This window comes from Aedes albopictus, chromosome 1 (assembly GCF_035046485.1).
Source record: "Aedes albopictus strain Foshan chromosome 1, AalbF5, whole genome shotgun sequence".
Classification (NCBI taxonomy): domain Eukaryota; kingdom Metazoa; phylum Arthropoda; class Insecta; order Diptera; family Culicidae; genus Aedes; species Aedes albopictus.
In genome coordinates, this window is record NC_085136.1 from 157294358 (window position 1) to 157314509 (window position 20152).

Below are 20152 nucleotides of genomic sequence, written 5' to 3' on the forward strand. Positions count from 1 at the left end.
AACGTTAATTAAAGTGGACACCCATTAATTACCTCCTGATATAATAGGTAGAAAAAGGCTATGCTCCATAATCCTGCGAGCAACATTCAGCACACTATCCACCGTGCTTCGTATTGCTTCTGAGCTATGATCCTCTTAATGAAATACGTAGACTCTTAGGGGGAGAGGGGATCTGACCAAAGTCTGTGTTCCATATAAACTTCAAAAATTGAATATGAACAAAAATCTACGACGGGAAATGGGGGGTCTGAAATGGTCAAAACTAAGTCTCCGTTGTTTATGGACAGTACATATTGAGCTATTGAGAAATGGCTACAGTTCGATTTTTCAACAGAAACAATAGCTGTCGACGACATCATAATTGCTCACTTACTCGGAGCTCGTCGACCAAGGTAGTTCAGTAAAGACTTTTAAGTTGACAATTGAAAACGCAGAATGAGAAGAAGAAGTTTGAAGAGTCAATAAAATGTAGTTTTTTTTTAACTAGGTACAGGTAATTCTACCACAACCTCTAGTAAAAATCTAGTAATGCTCTCTTCGTACATCAGAATCTCGCTGTATTTTTTTTTTTTGTGAATTGAAGTTTGAGTGACTTCTCCGTATCCGTCGCGATTTCCGGCACAGAACCTGCAGAAGGCTAATCCACCACCATATTCTCTCTCTCTTCTTGGCGTAACGTCCTCACTGGGACAAAGCCTGCTTCTCAGCTTAGTGTTCAATGAGCACTTCCACAGTTTTTAACTGAGAGCTTCCTCTGCCAATGACCATTTTGCATGTGTATATTGTGTGGCAGGCACGAAGATACTCTATGCCCAAGGAAGTCAAGGAAATTTCCTTTACGAAAAGATCCTGAACCGACTGGGAATCGAACCCGTTACCCTCAGCATGGTCATGCTGAATACCCGTGCGTTTACCGCCTCGGCTATATGGGTCCCTCCATTGGTCCGAAACAAATAGGAGGTGGGTACCTGATAGCCCATACTCAAGATACACCTAACCGCAAAACGTCACCTGTGATGAGGAGTAGCGATCAAAATTACTGTTATGCAAGCTGCGCAAGGCGCCTTCGTGCCCATTGTGTTTCAGCATCTGCTACGCACGGCGTAGATTGTACGGAACACCACACACTAAGATTCAGATGTTCCAGCTCAGTAATTTTTTCACTGAGTTCAGTATTTTTTCCATCTTTTTACTGAGTTTTCAACAGCAGATTTATCTCGGTACACTCGGTTATCGTATTTACCGTTCACCAGTAACGATATTTACCATGTATCAGTAACTTTTGACAGTTTATTATCTGAGCTCGGTAACTCATTTACAGAATATCTGCAAAAGAAACAACCGAGCGTACCGAGTTAAATCTGCTGTTGAGAACTCAGTAAAAAGATGGGAAAAATACCGAGCTGATCTTAGTGTGCAGACAGTGAAACAAAGTAAATACCTGGACTCGGTGCATTAGGTGTAGATATATGTATGTAGACTAGTATGTAGATGAATTTGTTGACAATCGAGCTGAGGAAAGTCACTATAGTTACTCTCTAACATATTTAACTTCAGTGCTTAAAATCAGTTTGAAGCTATGTTAATATAGATTAAATTATTAAGATTAGAACAGTTCCATGCAGCGAAATTGTGTATCCATAGATTAAATGAAGAAACTGCAGTGAGGATCATCCACAATTAAGGAATCGCAACAGCTACCGTACGAGACTGCTTTCCGGACGGAATGAGTAGAGGCGCACAAATTCAAATTGTTGCCGATAACGGTAACAAGACGGATTTTCCGGTAATTTGAACAACACTCAAATCAATACACCAATACAACGTATATTTGTCGAGTTGTTCAAATTACCAGAAATTCCGTCTTGAAACCGTTATTGGCAACAAGTATTGTGCAACGCCGTTGTGTACGGAAGCATTTGAATATAAGAGTGACGGAGATCGAAGGAAGTGAAAGATGGGGGAGTAAAACGTTTGTTTCATGGCCATGGCCATGGCAGCAGCTGCAGTGCTGCTAATAAAACAAAACAAAGAGCCGTTGCACGGATCACTAATAGGTAATAATTTAATAACTTTTTTCACAAGCATTCAATCGTTTTGCGGTCTTTGAAGGAATAATTACCTACAAGGTACGTTGATCGATTTCAATTAAGGAGACAAGGGTGACCTCAGGGATTTTTTATCTGAAAGTGTAACTTATCCCATAGTAAATCTTATGCAAACTTTGAACCGCTTGCGCTAAATTATAGTTTCACCGATTGCGCTGAAATTTGGCACAGTTCATATGGGGCCTAAATGGAATCAACAAAGTCGACTGGAGCGAGAATTTTTTGCTCAAACAACATCAAATTAGGCAAGGAATCATAATACCCACGCTTTTTGCACCATTTCATTGCAGAAACGGAGAATTGACCTTCTCACCATACTAAAATTCAGCTCATTACTACAAATCTAGTACTTCACCGATCTGTCCTATTTAGACGCACCTCCAACCCTTCTCGCTGTAACCTACAGGAAAAAAAACTTCACACACACGCGGATTACCAGATAATGTGTGTCACCACTCAGTTATCACTAGCTCGTTCCCAATAGATCAATCATCCTAAGTGAAAAGTAACATACGAACAAAATAAATGTGTAAGTTTCTTCAGAGGTTTCTCCAGAAGCTCCTCTATGTATTCATCAGGGATTACTAAAGGTTTATTCATACCTTTTTTTTCAGAGATTCTTTCAAAATGTTTTTCGGTGAATCCTTCAGAAATCCATCAGAAATTTATTGAAGGGTTCATTCAAAAATTCCGCCAGTACCATCGTCTGCATAATTTCTGTAGGGATTTCGATAGGCATTTTAAAAAGGTTCCCTCAGAAATTCCTCTACGAATTTCTACAGAAATTCCCCTAAAAACTTTTCAAGCCATTTTTCTGGAAATAACTTTCAGAGCTCCTCCAGAAGTTTTGCATGTTTCTTTTTCTAGGGATTGATAAGGTACCTAAAGGAGTTTCTTCAGATATTTTCTCAGCTTCTTACCATGCCACTACGGAAAATATTATAGTAATTTTGGCCGAAAATAGCCCCTGAAAACATTTAAGGACAGACTTGTTAGAATCCCAAAATGGCCGCCATAATGGCCGACTTTGGAACCTACTCACGATTTCGAGTGCACAAATCTCTTCGTAAACAAAACAAGCGCACCTAATCTTTTTATTTCAAGCTTATTACAAGTGAGCAAGAACAGAATAATCAAATCTACTGTTATTTGAATTTGTGCGTTTGAAGTTCTGATGCATTTTTGAAGCGGGATTTCAAGACGTTTGTCCTTAAGAATCTCTTCTAGGAATCTCCAAAGTTTTCTTCAGGGTCTTGTACCGACTTTTCGAACTATCTTAGCAGAATACCCTCTTCGAATGAGTGTTATCAGTTTTGTACCATTTAATAACTGACACTGAGGAAGATTACAAGTGGTAGTCGAAATACGCGTATGTGTCAGTGTCTTTTACAAAAAAAAAAAAAAGATGAACATTAGAGGGCTGAATTAAAAGGTACAAAATTGATTAAACTCATTCAATCATCTTTTTATTTTTAAGAACGAGGTTCCTTGAAACAATCATCTAGAAATTTCAGTTAAATTTCCTTCAGAGATTTTTCCTAGAGTTCATCCAGTATTTTTTGTACAACTCCAGTAAAACAATCGGAAGAATACAAAGAATTTCTACATAAATCTTTGAAGGAACCGCAAAAGATAGTTCTGATCAAATGCAGAAATCCCTGAGAGATTTTCTCATGGGATTCTAGAAGGAAGCCTTAGGTGAACTTTGAAAGGAATGTTTTTGGACGGATTTCCAAAAACAAAATCCACACTCCAAAACCATCATTCAAATTCCTGAAGGAACCCCTAAAAACCAAAGAAGTCTCTGAAGATATTTTCGAAATAATCTCTGACTGAATATCAGACGGAAATTGAATCCCTGGAGGAATTTTTGGATAAATCTTCAGTAAAATTTCCATAGAAATCTCAGGAGTACTCATGAATGAATCTCTATTGATTGATTGATTTGTCTTTATTATAGAGACTTTCAGCCCTATAAATCTCTCGAGGAAAATCTGAAGAAATCACGGGAAAATCCCAGCAGGAGTTTTTTGAAGAACATTCCGTAGAAATACATGGAAAAATCTCTAGAAGACCTGGAGCGGACCTGGTGTGGTGGTTAGAACACAAGACTACCACGCCGAGGACCTGGGATCGAATCCCACTCCCGATATACTTACAAAATGTGGGTTCTTCCTTCGGAAGGGAAGTAAAGCGTGGGTCCCGAGATGAACTAGCCTAGGGTTAAAAATCTCGTTAATACAGACAAAAAAAACCCTAGAAGAAGCCTGTGTGAAATTCTTAGGCATGTTTTTAGAGTAATTAAAAAAAAACTCCTGGAGTAATCTTTCAATATTTAAAGTTTTTGAAGCGTTTTTTTTTTTTTTTGAAGGTATTCCTTGAGTAAGCTGTGGACATATTTCTGAGGGAATCCCTTTAAAATACTTGTAAAATACTTGGAGAAACGCTAGATAAGCTGCTGTAAAGACGTTAAAAAGCTCTTGAGTTTTTTGTAGAAATTCGTAGGAAACAATTCTAAATAAGTAACGTAAAAAAGTTATTAAGAAATGGAGAAAAACTTAGAGTCATCCTTAAAGACACTACATACCCGAGCAGAAGAAAATATCAAAAGCATTATAAAATATGTTATATTTGCCTAATAACTGTATAAAGGAATTAGTAATTTTGTGTTATTAGCAGAACATATTATGTTATAAACTTGTCTGTCATAAGCGGCAAAATAACAAATATCATAACAAAATAATGTTCCAGGAACACTTATTCAATAACATGTTTTGTTAGATCAATATCAACTTAATAACAGAAAATTTGTGAACTTGTTATTGTTGTGTTATTGTTCATCACATATTTGTATTCTCTATAGTAGAATAATAACTAAACTTGTTCTACAACAACATATATTTTTAAAATTTTATTTTATGGATATATCTCAATAACTTAAACATAACAAAATGAGATTGCCCATCAGAAAACGTTAATAAACTGGTATATTTTGATAAGTTAACAATAATAAATTATGATATAAAAACAGGCTATTTGATTCTGTTGTTATAAATTTGCTACTCTTCTCTGCTCGAGTATCGTCTTCAACCAGAGGTTGTACAGACTGAACATAACTTACACTAGACAACGTACAACATCCAGTGGTCCAGTGAAGAATTTTTGTCGGAATGGAACCCGCACTACGAGGCTTACTATACGCCTATACATATGGTGCCGCTAACCGCACGGCAATAAAAACCACAAAATGCCGGAGATTTTTTTTGGAAATATTACAGAAAATCCTGAAGGAATCTTTGTATAAACTCCTGCAGATATCTCTAGGTATATTCCTGCAGGATGTTCTGGATGTACTTCGTATTTCTGTAAAAGTTCCTGGACGCATTCTGGCGTGAATTTTCAATTGATTCTTTGAACATTTCCTGAACAAATCTATGTTGGGCTTCCTTTAGAAATACCTGTACCTGAAGGAATCTCAAATCGTCACAACTTTGCAACAGGATATCCTAGACAACCCCACCAATTCAAAAACGACTGTTGTCGAATTACCGGAGTTAACTGGTTACCCTACACTGCCTTGTTAATTGAAATTTGGCTACTTCTTTTTTGTTTTTGATTTGATTTTGAATTTGTTATTGAACTCAATTCCAACAGATTTTGTGATTGTGCGCATGGAAGACTCGTTTTTTTCCTAAATTGTTGACTTCCGTGGTTCATTCCGGTTGATCTCCAAGAGGTCCAGATGTCGATTAGCAACAACAACATTAAACTTCAGGAAGTAACGGCTGAAAGAGTCTCTTGTTGTGGGAGCGATTTAAACACAAAATCGGATCGTTTCGCATTTGCAGTATACATCGTCGTCACATTTCAATTCTGTTTTTATTCGAAAAATGTCGAATAAGCGGGGTAAGACATTATCCAAATCTAAGACTCTTGCACATATGAATATTCAGAAAAGCTGCCTTTCGTCATCTGCCTGCCTACACTAGCGTGCATTTTTTTTTATCCACCGCTATAAACTTCTTTAGCTTTCCAAACAACGGTCCGTCCAGCGCGGGCAAAGACGAGCATAAATATTTCATCCGAGGAATTTCAATTAGAATTTCCGGCGGAATTAAAGCCGCCAAAAAATCCCAAAACCTCGCCCGTTACCCCAAAGTACATTTTTAATATATATTTTTCCGCAAGCAAGCAAGCAAGGCTCATCGTTTTGCACGGATGCATTCAACTCTTTCAATTCGTAAGTTCTTCCACACACAAGCAAGCGGTCGGACGGTGCAGGGAAAACGAAATGGGAGGAAAACTTTGTGGGTACAAGCCGTAAGCCAACAGCTTCTACCGCAGTGGGTTCACTTTGTGATGATGTACCATTAGCTCTACTAGACGGCAGCGCAGCGGCGGGATGCTGCGCTGATGGTTTTACATTCCCGTAGGCTCTAGGAGGCAGATCCCGCTGATTTCAATGTATACGTTTTACCTTGCTACTAGAGGAAACCACAATGGTAGCAATATCAGAGAAACTGTTTTCCTTTTGTTGGGTGGAAAAATAATTCATTGGCGTCTGACTCGTGAATGAGCACTAATTTACAGTGCCTGGCGGAATAAAAGTTTTCTTCAAGAATCCTCCAGGAAGTTTTCCAGGGATTCCTTCAGAAATTACCCCAATTCTCCTGGAATTATTTCAGATATTCCTCCAGGCATTTCTCGATGGACTTTTCCAGGAATTCCACCAAGAATTCCTTCAGGAACTACCCCAGGAATTTCTTCAGAAATTGGTCCAGGAATTCAATTTTCAAGTTAGAGTGAAAATATTTCTTTGTGGCATAGAAAGATAATTGAAATATGAATAGTGTGTTCTATACTTCTATTCCAAATATCTTGCTTGAAGTGGAGAATTTTAGAGAAAAGGTAAGCGTCGTATTTTTTACGTAAGTGTATTGGCGAAACACTGTGTAAAGTTTAATTTGGGTAATGATTTTGAAGAAGCCTTTTTGTGATGACACAAGAAAAGTCCTTAAATTTGGCGGCGCATTTTTCCCAGTTCAGATGGCGCGTTTTTGCCCCAAAAAATTAAAAACACAGATTATGCCAACAATAGAAAATTCATAACTTTGTTACAATAACGTTATTTAATTTACAATTTTTAAGAAAAAGGGAGGAATCATATTACTTTCAGGATGCCGGCAACTATAATGAACATTTTTGTGTGTTTCAGAGCTAAAAATCTAAACATTCCTTAGGGAGTGCGTTAAACCCCCATTTCCCCAGTATGAAGATGATGCGGCACAGTTCGCTGGATTGCATAACTCGTAGGCGTTATCTGATAGATTGACGCTGTGTTCTGAAAGTTGAGAGCAGTCAAGCCGTTTATGTTCTAGCGATGGCTATGAGTGTACATGAGATGTACATGTGAATGTACATGAGTTTGTAACCTTGTAGCTCAGGGATTAAGGGATCAACAGGGTCATCTTTAGAGGATGGCTTGAACTTTCCTGTCTCCACGGTTTTAAAGGCAGTCTATCAACAGTAACATTGAACATTTGAAGCACATATGAACACCATAGAAAACCTGAGACCGACCAACAACATTCACAAGCGCTCTAAATAAATATACTAACGGGAATTAGAACAGATCATCAGACCAGCGAGGGATGGTAACTCCTTCCGAGTTCGGAACCGTTCAACAAAGGGCCAGAAATGGTAAAATTGCTAGAACCAGGGCTGTGTCCTTTATAAAGTGGCTACTCTGAGGCTAGTTACAATTTACATAATTTATTTTGTGACGTCACACTTAACTAGGGGTACTTGCATGCTGATTGAACTTCGGGATCCGGATCCCCAAACTGTGGTAGATTGTTGTTTCACAGGTAGGTAACCGGCAGCCACATTGGCGACGGTTGTCGGGGCTATGGTTGGCCAAATGAAGATGGCGAATTCTTGGGCTGCAGCTGGAGGCATTCGGAGGACGCAATGGCGACCGATCGTGGTTTCGTTCGACCGGCAGATCGCAGTGGCCGTTGCTGCGGTAACCCTCACTTCGTAGAGGGGGGGGGGGGGGCTCACGGCTTTTGTCTATCGAGGTCGCCACGGAGATTCGATTTCCGATCACTGGAGAGCGCACTTGACCACTACAGATGCTTCCGGGATCACTCCTAGGCAGTGGTACACAAATAGAAAGAAAAAGGCCCAATTGCTGGACCTTTTTCTTATGGGTTTTCTGTTTAACTTTCTACTTTTTGTATCTTCGCACTACTATTTATCATCAGAACGTACTATCTTCGTGGACGCTAATACTAATTTTTAATATTTTTTGTGGTGTATTTTAAGCATAACTTGCACAATTTTAAAGACCTTGTACAATATGTACACTATTTACACGCGCGCACTACTGTCTGTTCTGGTGATCTTGATCGGAAAAAGAGATTGATCATTGGCATTTCTGGCTTTTATAATCAACGGCCATCTGTGGAACAGAGCCAGATTAAACATGCAACATTCTACATACATCCATTGTTTAATCTTTTGCGCTCATAATTTGGTCATATACCCGATTTTTGCTGGCTCCATCTGTCTGTCAAACTAAAGACCAAGAAGTACTTACCCAGTCTCTTTACAATGTTATACTGTCAGACGGCCCATCAAACAGTGGGTACAGTAAAAGTGGAACAGAGCTCTTGCACTCATCAAGCCAACTGAGTGAAGCCACCCGTTCCATACTGGTATTAGTGGGATCCTACTTCGCAAAGGGCGTATTAGTCATAACCGGGAATTCGGGAAAGGAAATTGGAAATATCTATAAATCTTGTGGCCGAGCTACAAGTCCAATTTGGAACCAACGGTTACAAGTTGTCTATGTAGAGAGTAGGAAGAAGAAAGATACGAATTAGGAGGTGAGCCGGGCCAGAGATTTAACCCAGGACCTACAGCATATGAATCAGAAGCGGTAGCCAATAGACCATCAAGCACGTTATTGTTGATTTTGTGTTATCCGATATAGTGTAATATAGTGTAAAGAAATGTATGTAAGATTCACAAACCACAACACAGGAGTAAGACCAAGCCCACTCATGGGCTCAATCAAGCGTTTTAACGTTAAGTAGAGCCCCGAACAAAGAAGCGAACCGCACCGGTCGCTGCTAAGTAGGGCTCGAAAGCGAAAAGTTTACTTACGGTTCGTAGCAGGGCTTAGAATATAGAGACACGCAAAGTACGGTCTCTATCCGTAGGCTCGTGCGCTCTCTCGCGTTTAGCTCTCTGGGTAGCGTAAAGAGGAGACGAAAGAACATGAGTATGGATTTGTTGCCAGGTATATAGTTTCTAGAGAATGATTTTCTTGTTTTGTATAGGTAGGAATTTATTTTAGTTTGCATCAAATATTTGAAATTTTCAACCAATCAATATCATATATCGTTACACGAATAACACAACAAATTGTCTGACATAGAATTGTGATAAAGTGACAATACAAACGCAGAAAAATAATAGGGGTAATCACTAAACAGATTAAATTGCTGCGTAAGCCATGATTTTCTGCATATCTGAAATGTTTCATGATTTTGTGATTGAAATAATCAAAGATTGCCTTGGTGATCGCGACGTTTAATCACTTTAATCGGTTTACGCTGTTTAGTGAATCCCCCTAATAGGTTTAAATTGACAAGCTTTGCTTAAGTATGTTATGAATAAAGTTTTCGCTTCTTCGCCAATTTTAGGATCATGCATATCGAAAATGTATTGATTTTCTCTTAAAAATAGTTACGATTGCTCATAATCGCACCTTTATTTTTGATTCGGCCGATCGTTTCGAAACTAATATTTGAAGAAATGTATAGTGATTCAATGAATTTTGCTGTTTTAACACGTACATGTTTGAGCCGGGTTTTCTACACAGCAAGTAAAGCTTAGTTTCGCACATTTAGAAAAATGTCCAAATAAATAACTCGCGAAGTTCGTTCCGACAAGTTTCAAAATTATCGTCATCCGACGCAGATTCCGGTGAGAAGATGTGCGTATTTTCTAACCCGAAAAGAAACTATTTGACGGTAATAAGTGACCACAAGGTTTTCTTTCTTCACTTTCCGGGCTGAGATCCTCCGCTTTGAAAGAGCTGTGACTCGCGTTTCATTTTGTCGTGTATATTTCAAAAAGGCAAAAGAGTTTTGGTTTGATTGCTGTTTTTGAAAATGGTGGTCGTCAGTGGGTGGTTTATTAAATATAAATTTAAAAATATAAATTAAATAAACGAGACATTAGGAAGAAAGTGTGCGAAATGGGTAACTTCACCGTCCACGCATCCTTCCTCCCCTGTAAATTCGAGAAGTACCTTGCCGAAATAAAATATTCTGTACTCCAAGTATTTCGAAGAATCATCTTTGCGCGTAAATACAACGCAGTAGACCAGGCCGCTTTGATGCATGTGTCATATCTCTGATATGCTGCAAGCATCAGTATTGACAAGAAAAGTAACACGATTGCTTTCCTGGGTGATTCCGCGTATGTATGAGATTAGATAAGAGTAGTTACGATTTTTCAAAGATGCATTGACTGTACCTAACTCAACTCAGATATCATAGAAACACTACAGTTATTTCTTTTTGTAAAAACTAATTCATACCGATAAAAATCTTAAAAATGTAGGTTCCTCGTTATAGAAAAAGCAAAGCGTTGGATGTTAAAATACAACAATTGTTGTATGAAGTGCCAAAAAGGAGAGTGGGCTCATTATGTACTTTGACAAATACGCAGTCTACTTCAAGCGCATAGAATCTGCTTCCAACAAAATATTCATATACCAGCATCCAAGAGATCGCAATATATATTAAGATTTGCGACTGATGCTTTGTAACTAAAAGGTTGTGACTGAGTATAGAATTAGCTGATGTTAAAATACACGTTAATGAAAAAAGGTTGCGCAAACTTATCGCAGACTGTTAGAAGACAGCTTCTACTATGACCAGGGTTCAAGAATCTTGACCTACGCGAAGTTGTAAAGGAGACAACTACGTTATAAATGTGTTGGAAATGCAAGGGATGTAATTATTCAATAAACCTAATTATTTAAAAAGATGCTCATAATCTCAAATTCAGATAAATTTCTTGCGAGAAAGGCAACATGAATATTGAAGAGATGGATATTATTTTAGATAAAAATTCAACCTACAAGTCATACAGTAAGCAACAAACATATAATTTAAAAAAAAGATTGCTTGAATTCCGGGATTAAATGTAATCATAAATTATTGAGAAAATGATATCTTTAAACGCACCAAAACTGGTACAAATCTCCAAGGGAATTATTTATTTGAATTCAATTTTTACTAACAGTTTTCAGTCTTATCCAAAACCCCATCTTTCATAATATGAGCACAAATTATTATACTGAATAAGATTTGCAATAACCCCATAAAAATGCACAAAATATTGCGATAATTTACAGAAGTGCAAAAAACCGATGGTACGGAGAGAATAGAGACCACCGGTGCGCAAAGGCGACCGATCATTATTTTACTCACATGGAAACGAACGACCGGTGCGAAAATGGGTTGATAACGAAATTAAAAATCGTTAACGACGTGCTGTTGCGTGTGTAGTATTAAGCCCACGGGTGGGCTTGGTCTAATTGCAGGCATTTGGAGCCTCAATGGCAAAAGAGCAATACATATCCTTGATCATCTGTGGACATTTTTTTCAATTCACTTTATACATTCGCTGTTACCATTATCTTCTCTCTGATGCAGCCACCCCGATATGAACGCGTGAAAAATTTAATATCAAAATTAAAGCACGCTACATTATTCATATCGGCTGTTGTAACGCCAATAAATTAATGTCACTGCAGGTTGTCACTGGCACACCGGGTGGCGGCGAGTGCAGTTGCAGGACCGATTTTTTTGTTAGTAATTACCGCGGGGCGATTGTCATTAAGTCACGTGGGTGCTGCCGCGCCACCCAGGAAAGCATCTACACTGCCAACTCTGCTGGCGTCGTTGGCATTGGTTGTTGTCGGTATGACAAATTGTTAGTAAATTATGCAACCAGTTGAATGAGCCGGGCGATTACAAAGCGCAATAATTTTAACAAAATTGTTTCATTTTATGTGTGTTACGTATCTTTCTGGAAGGTATTTGATTCACTATTCATTTTTCGACAGATCAAGTACCATTAAACAATCAATGAAATTCATGCAGCATTTCGAGCAGAAAATCATTGAGTTGATGTTGTATGAAAAGACCTTAAAGGTAAATGAGAAAAATGCCATGGTGAAATTGACTTCACGTTGCTTTTTTCCACAAACTATTTCAGTCAGCATCATCCAGTGAGAGAGCACGTGATGACAAGTAGATTCAGTATCATAAGTGTCACGTGGATGCAGCAGGCACATGGCAAGGGCGAAGGAGAAAGGAGATGAAAGCCCCACATTAAACCGGAAGAGGCTCCGGAAACACTTTGGCCGGCTGGAAAAATGCAACCATTCTTCGTTTGCAGTGCTTGAGTGTGTAAAGAAAACAGTCCGCAAACTAAGTGCGTCGTCGGTTGTGTAGTATATTGGGCTATGCTATTGATTTATTCATTTTCCTAAAACCCTCAGATTTGTAGTTTTCATATAATTTTTGGTGTGCAATGTTCTTTTTGTGTCGTTTCAACTATCAAATGACGTTTATTACTTGCCCAGTGTTTTGATACAAGATTTATTTCTTCTTCAGGAATAAACGTCATCGTTTTTGGTCTTGGGTTTCCTCTAACTGTATTTGTCCAGTCAATTTTTTGGAGGTACAAGACTTAGCTGATTTGTTACAATTTTCTACGGAATATTACCCAATTAACCCAAAGCTTTCTAAAACACACTAACCACACAATAGCACAATCCATCACTGAGCGGACGAGTTGTCTTCGGAATAAGGCACGGAGCATCCTTAGCTCGTTCGTGCCGGGTCTTGTGCAATGGCTTGCAATAATAATAAACAGTCCGTGGGAGATGATTGTTTACTCTGGTGGCACGTTTTTGTTTTTGTTGGGTCTAGTGCGGAAGATATCGCTTGCAATTGTTTTGAGAGAGAGCAAAAAATGAGTAAAGTAAACCACAATTCTCCATTATCAGCAATCCAGCCAGTGGGTGGTCAGGAAGTTAATTTGACGCAGTTTTCATGTTCTTCATCATTTAAAACCATTGAAAATTTATATGTCTGCTATGGAGGGAACGTCAGTTCGGCTTTAAGCTCTGAGAACAACAGATAAGCTAGTGTAGGGTTTCTACATTGAAAGACAAAAAGAAAAAAAATCATTGTTGGTGTAATGCAAAGATCGCTATCTACGGCGCATGGTGCTTCACGAGACCATGCTAAATACTCAGTGCTTTTGATCACTCCTTGAAGTCGTGTTCAATAAACTGAAATGCGGGCTCTTTCCAAGTTTGGTCGTATCACCAGAAAAGAAATGCAATCACCAGCTCCAAATCTGCTGCTGCGCCTGCTGAGCGCTTTCTAGGCCTAACCAGTCTCTCCCCCGTGGCTACGTGAACAAATGGAGCTGCCGTCTGGCTGTTGGCTTAGACTAGCGCTACAGATCACCTGCTCCGGTGGTAAGAGTTCAATAAACAGGGTAACTCGTGTCAGTGAATGTAGCTATGCGCAAAGTGCCAGTAGGGAGTAGTAGGGAAGTAGTAGGGAACCCCATTTCTTCCCCGGCCAGCTTGTCGGGAGAGGTCATGGATGGGGCTTGGGTGATAAAGGCTATCAATAAGAATAAAAATAAAACAGAGGCTATTTGTAACGGAGGTGGCTGTGCTGCAGCTTGACTCCACTATTAACTGTGCGTCCTGGAAGTTGAACATCAGCAAGGATCTCAAGCAGGTCTTGTTAAGGCTTCGTATGTCAACGGTGGTGGCCAAGCAGAATCATAACTCATGGTCAGCCCGTCCCGAAGTAAAAGGAGTATCACAAGAGCGCAGAAACACCAGGCTAAGGATGGATAATAGAGCAGGGGCCGAGTACATACGAGAAGAGTGACGCGTTCGTTTTTAAAACGGAAAGACTTGAAGGCGATGCCAAGCTAGTGGATCTTGAAGTCGACGTACTTGTACAGGTGACAAAGCCTTCAAGGACGACGCTAAAATATCTGATGAAGTAAGTCCTTGGCAAAGGTGTCTAGGAGAGGACTCTTACCGCTGAAGCGACTCTAATGGTTAAATACCTTGACGAGATCATAAACGTGAAAGAGCTCGTCATAACAGTTCAGGGTGGTGGTTGTCATCGCAGCCAGTCCGTTACAGTAGCTAAGGTCACGGTGGACTGGTCGATATGTCCACTGCGCATACACGTGCCACCGGAGGTTCGTTTCAGGTGTTTTGAACCAGAGCTTTGTAGGCGATGTGGAGAGGAAGGCAGGCGTAAGCTAGAACGAACTTGTTCCGGGAAATCCAGGAGTTACTTCACGGGTACTTCTCATAGTTCTACTAAGAACTGCTTCAGAATTTTATTCTGAGATAACACCAACCGCGATCCGTCCATAAATTTCACCCAGGATATCTTCTGGGATTTTTCAGAAGTTCTTTCCAGGATTGCTTCAGGAATTTCCATCAAGAACTTCTTCCGGTAATCATCCAGCAACTCTTAGTTAACTCCTTGCGTAACTCCAGAAACTTTTTCTGGGATTCCCTATGGAGTTCTTGCAGATTATTTTGAAATTCTTCCGGAAGTTCATTCTGGAATTCTCTTAGGTGTTTGTTGGAGATAGCCACAACGTATTATAGAATAACAAATTATCCATTCAAACCCATCATCTCCCATCAATTACTGAGCGAGAGGATGAGTAACCACCAAAGTAGCCGATGGTCAACCGACGACGCTGTGAATAAAGCAATAAGGGCCTGTCCATAAACTACGTAGACTCTAAAGGGGTGGGACGGGACGGGGGGGGGGGGTCTGGCCAAAGTCTACGCTCCATACAAATTTCGAAAATTTTGTATGAACGAAAGTCTACGAGGGGGGAGGGGGTGGGATCTGAGATGTCTACGTAGTTTATGGACAGCGCCTAATTGTAAATAGTAATTAGTATCAAATATAAGTTCGAAGTGAAAAGCACGTTTCTTGGTTCGTTGCTCTGGTCGGTGGATGACATCGGTACAAGGTTTAGTAACCCTCGGCGCATGTGATCAACGGTGTTAAACACAGAAAAGGGCAAATTAACCCCCCCCCCCAAAGGGACTAAGAAAAATTCTGTTCTTGGGTGTGTTGATCGCGGACTTAGTACGTTTCGGTGCTAGCTAATTGCTAGCGAAGAAAGTCCTTTGAGACACGACAAGGCGAGTATTGCCAACATTTGGTCCTTCGAGCCGGATTCCGGCTTCATCATCGATGACGACGAAGAATGGTGATGACTGCTTCCACCGCCACTAACGTTCATCTACAGTTTCAGCTCATGCTGTAGTTCTTTACGTTTGCGCTCTAGAATGTCTTGATCAGCATTCTCTAGACTAGACTGGATTGATTCCAGCCTCCTCCTCCTCCACCACCGCCGCCGCCTCGCGATGGTTCGGAACTGTTACCGGTGGCACTGGGACCTACACGTTCAATGACTGCGGAACTGCTGTGCCCACCACTACCGCCCCCTCCACTAGATTTGGCTTCGCTCCTGCTGCTGGAAACGGGAGGTACGATGCTCGCTAGACCGGTGGCTCCGATAGTTTCTCCCCGGCTGACTATGACCTTGCCAAGTTTGGCGGCAAGTTTGTGCCTCGATGAGTCGGGCGTGTGCCGAGACCCTCTCCGGCACGATTAAAAGTTTTTTTGGTGAACCGGCTCCGGTTCGTCGCAGCCGACAATGCGTTTGACTATCTCTTCTTTGTTGACAGTCGAATCTTGCTCCTGATGTAGCTTTACGGGCCCGCTTCCGCCAGTCAGCGACGTTTGGTACTCTTTGGTGCCGAGCCGCTGGAACACACTGGGCCGATCTTTGGGGAGAACCTTCTTATTCGGATTGAGCTCGAGTGTAATTTTACGCTTTACAGGTGTAGCGTAGCCATCTTATTTTCGACACCCGCCGCAGTGGATCGCACATATTTCGCACTTCTCTCGCAAGGGGATAAAGTCGAAAAAAGAAACAAAAAATGGGGTCCGTTTCGTGCCGAAATCGATACCTTGAAGCCACTCGCACAATGTTTTCACGCATTGGGATCCCGAGGGAACACTTTTCCTTGCTTTCCTCTTACGAGGGAAACATAAAGTATTGGACCTGCAATTACCTTTGCAGAAACACAGGTGAGCGTCGAGCAAGTTCTCCCACTAGGGGTTGCTCTACCTGGTTTCTGTTAAGTAGTTCTTGGAGATAGGAGCAGAGCGATTCGAGCCACGGGTCGCACCACTTCGCTGGCTGTTGCTGTCCTAAGGGTCACCACACGGACGATACCTTTCTTTCCGGGGTGGAGATTGGTGATCTTTCCCAGCGGCCAGTTTGCTGGCGGAACGTTGTCCTCCTTGATGATCACGATGGCGCCGACCTCGATAGCGACCGGCAGATTGCAACCTTTCGTTGCGCGAGATTGCAGCTGTTGCAGGTACTCTGGGTACCAGCGGGACCAAATTTGCTGCAGGTGTTTCTGGGTTAACTCCCAGTGGTCCAAACGATTGTCAGCGGTCTCCTTCCAATTAGGTTCAGGAATCGCTTGTAGATTGCTCTCAACAAGGGAGTGTCCTGTCGTAAGTACGTCGAGATCGCCGGGTTCCTTTGGAATAGGCGTCAGGGGCCGAGAATTGAGGCACATTTCGACTTGCGCCAACAATTTTAGAAGATCCTCGTAGACTAAGTTGACGTTGCCGATGACCTTCAGCAGGTGAGTCTTTGCCGACTTGACCGCAGCCTCCCAGAGGCCTCCAAAATGTGGTGCTCTAGGTAGAATAAACTTCCAGGTGATCTCGTTCCCGTTCTGGTCGCTAACTAGCTCGAGGGGGACTGCCTTGGTTGAAAAGCAGACGAAAATAGCCACGTAAATTTTGGTAGGACCACGGTTTCGATCTGCTGACTTTGTGTAGAATGGTCCACAGTAGTCGACCCGCATACGGAAAACGGACGCGTCGGCGAAACTCGCGTGACCGTCAGATCGGCTGTGCTCTGCTGGACTAGAGTGGGCTTGGATCAGAAACAATTGTGGTTTTGGTGGAAGACGGACTTTCTGCCGCCAAGGATCCAGAACTTCTGGCACAGAGTGGCTAGCAGGAGTTGTGGCCCTGAGTGCAGTAGACTAACGTGGTAACTGCTAGCCAGCAGAGCAGACAGCGGATGTTTGGCGGACAAAACGATCGGGTGTTTGTTGACGATGGACAAAGCGGAGTTACGCAGCCGACCACCAACGCGGAGGGTACCGCTTTCGTCGATGAAGGATTTCAGCCACTTGAGTGATGATGACTTGGCGACACGGTCGCCGTTCGCTAGGTCCGAGAACTCCTCAGCGAATGTTTCATGCTGTGCCAAACGACAGAGAAGATGTTCAGCGTGTTGGAGCTCGGCGGTGGTGAGTGGTGGAATAGGTGGAGTTTTCGATCGGTTGCTAACGCTTAGCGCAACGGTGTGCGACCCGGAACGGCGCAGCTGTGCGCGCTCCTTCAAGCAATGCAGGTAGCGACTGCAGGCTGCTACAACTCGGTGTAGCTTATTGTAGCGGGAATAACGGGAGAACCAATCTCCACAGAAAGTAGTTTGCGCGGCTGTCATCGCCACGACTGGAGGTTTGCGTCCTTCCTTGGGCGCTGCGGGAGAGTTTGATTCATCGATGATGGTCTTGGGCCAGCAGTCCGGCGCCAGGGTAAGATGGCCCTTGCCACCAGCGAGACGAGTTGAGGATGTCTGCTGAGTTGAGTCCGCGAGAAATGTCGTCTGCAGGATTCTCGGAGCCAGCGATGTGCCTCCAGTGATCGATGCACTTGGTGTTCTGGATTTTAGACATCCGATTAGCGACGAATGTCTTCCAGCGAGTTGGAAAAGCACGCAGCCACTGCAGCACGGTACTGGAATCTGACCAGAAATAAGCGGGAGCGATGATGTTCAAGGGCGCTTCGACCTTCTTGCAGAGCTGCGTTGCCAAAAGTGCGGCACAGAGTTCTAGTCTGGCGATGGTATGGTGTGTGGACAACAGAGCAACCTTTGACTTCGCCGTCAGGAGGCGAACTTGAATGCCGTCCGCCGACTCCGTGCGAACAAAGCAACAGGCTCCATACGCAACTGAAGTTGCATCGGCGAAGAAATGCAGCTGAATATTGTCGCTGTCAGGAGAAATCACCAGACGAGGAATTCGAACTTCGAAGAGGATAGACAGCGTAGTGTGATATAGCTTCCACTCTTGGTGAAGTTTTTCGGGTAACGGAGAATCCCACTCGCAGGAGACACTGTCCTGCTTCAGCGCCCATGAATGGGAATCTTTCAGGAATTATAAATTTTTATTTTTCAATTGCTCATGACTTTAAAACATTCCACCTTGAATTCTCTCGTAAGTTTCTTATAAAAATCCTAAAGCACTTCCTTGAGAAATTTCTCCATCAATTTCAAAAAGGAATGTCTCCAGTAGCTTTGTGAGGAATTCCTTCTGAATCAACTCCAGCAAAAGAAACTCGCAAAAGAATCCCCGAAGGAACTTCTAAAAGAATTTCACAAGGCACTTCTGGAGAAATCTCGAAAAGAATGCTTAGAGATATCCTGGAAGGAATCTTTGCAGAAATCTCGTAAGAAATTCCTGGAGTAATTCTGGAGAGCACTCCTGCAAACCCCGAGATGGAACCTTTGAGCAATTAACTCCTAGAATAATCTCTCCTCTTAATAAACTCTCTGAAAGAACTCCCTGAGAAATCCCAGAAAAAAAATCCTGGATAAATTTTTGGAGAGTTCACGGAAGGAATTCATGGAAAAATATCGAAATATGTTCCTGGAGGAATCATAGAAGGATCTCTTGGAGGGATTCTAGTAGAAGTTACTGGTTAAACTCAGAATAAAACCCTGGAGGAATCCTACAAGAAACTTTAGCCGCAATTCTAGATGAAACTCCTGTATGCATTTAAGAAGAAACATATGAAGGAATCGCTGTAGAAATGTGTTCATTTGCCAGGGGAAACATTGACTTATTATAAACTCATTTCTGGAGCTTAATAACAAAACAAAGGTATATGGCAAACTTGTAACATCTATTTTTTCTACAATATTATATATCATCAAGACCACTATACTGTTAAGGACAGACTTGTTAGAATCCCAAAATAACCGCTACAATGGCCGGCTTTGGCACCTACTCATGATTTCGAGGGCACAAATCTCGTCGTAAACAGAACCAGCACACCTGAGCTTCTTATTTTAAGCTTATTACAAGTGAGAAAGAACAGAATATTGAAATGCACTGTTCTTTGAAGCTTGCCTCTTGAGATTTGTGCGTCTGAAGTTTTGATGCATTGTTGAAGCGGGATTTCAAGACGTTTGTCCTTAATCTCATTTGTATTCACGTCGTGAGTGTGCTAATATCACCTATTCACAATTAAATTAGTATTAAGCAAGTCGCACAAATTCGTAGGTGGTACAACCTTGGTTCGCTGTTATGAGGGTTGCATCCTTCCTGTCCGTTACCAAAGCACAAAGATTTGGGACTAATCTCTGACTCTTAGACAAGATTGACGCAATCCTCCAAAGGTCAAGTGCTGCCTTGGCCACATCCTTGTGACATGTGTTTATTTGCCAGGGGAAACATTGACTTATTATAAACTCATTTCTGGAGCTTAATAACAAAACAAAGGTATATGGCAAACTTGTAACATCTATTTTTTCTACAATATTATATATCATCAAGACCACTATACTGTTAAGGACAGACTTGTTAGAATCCCAAAAATAACCGCTACAATGGCCGGCTTTGGCACCTACTCATGATTTCGAGGGCACAAATCTCGTCGTAAACAGAACCAGCACACCTGAGCTTCTTATTTTAAGCTTATTACAAGTGAGAAAGAACAGAATATTGAAATGCACTGTTCTTTGAAGCTTGCCTCTTGAGATTTGTGCGTCTGAAGTTTTGA

The 20152-nt window shown here is 41.5% G+C and overlaps 1 protein-coding gene across 2 annotated transcripts in view; it reads left to right on the forward strand.

The window, feature by feature from the left end:
* The window catches only part of LOC109431349 (basement membrane-specific heparan sulfate proteoglycan core protein), a 189586-nt gene that overhangs the window by 78378 nt on the left and 91056 nt on the right, over nucleotides 1-20152 (forward strand). The window lies entirely within an intron of this gene.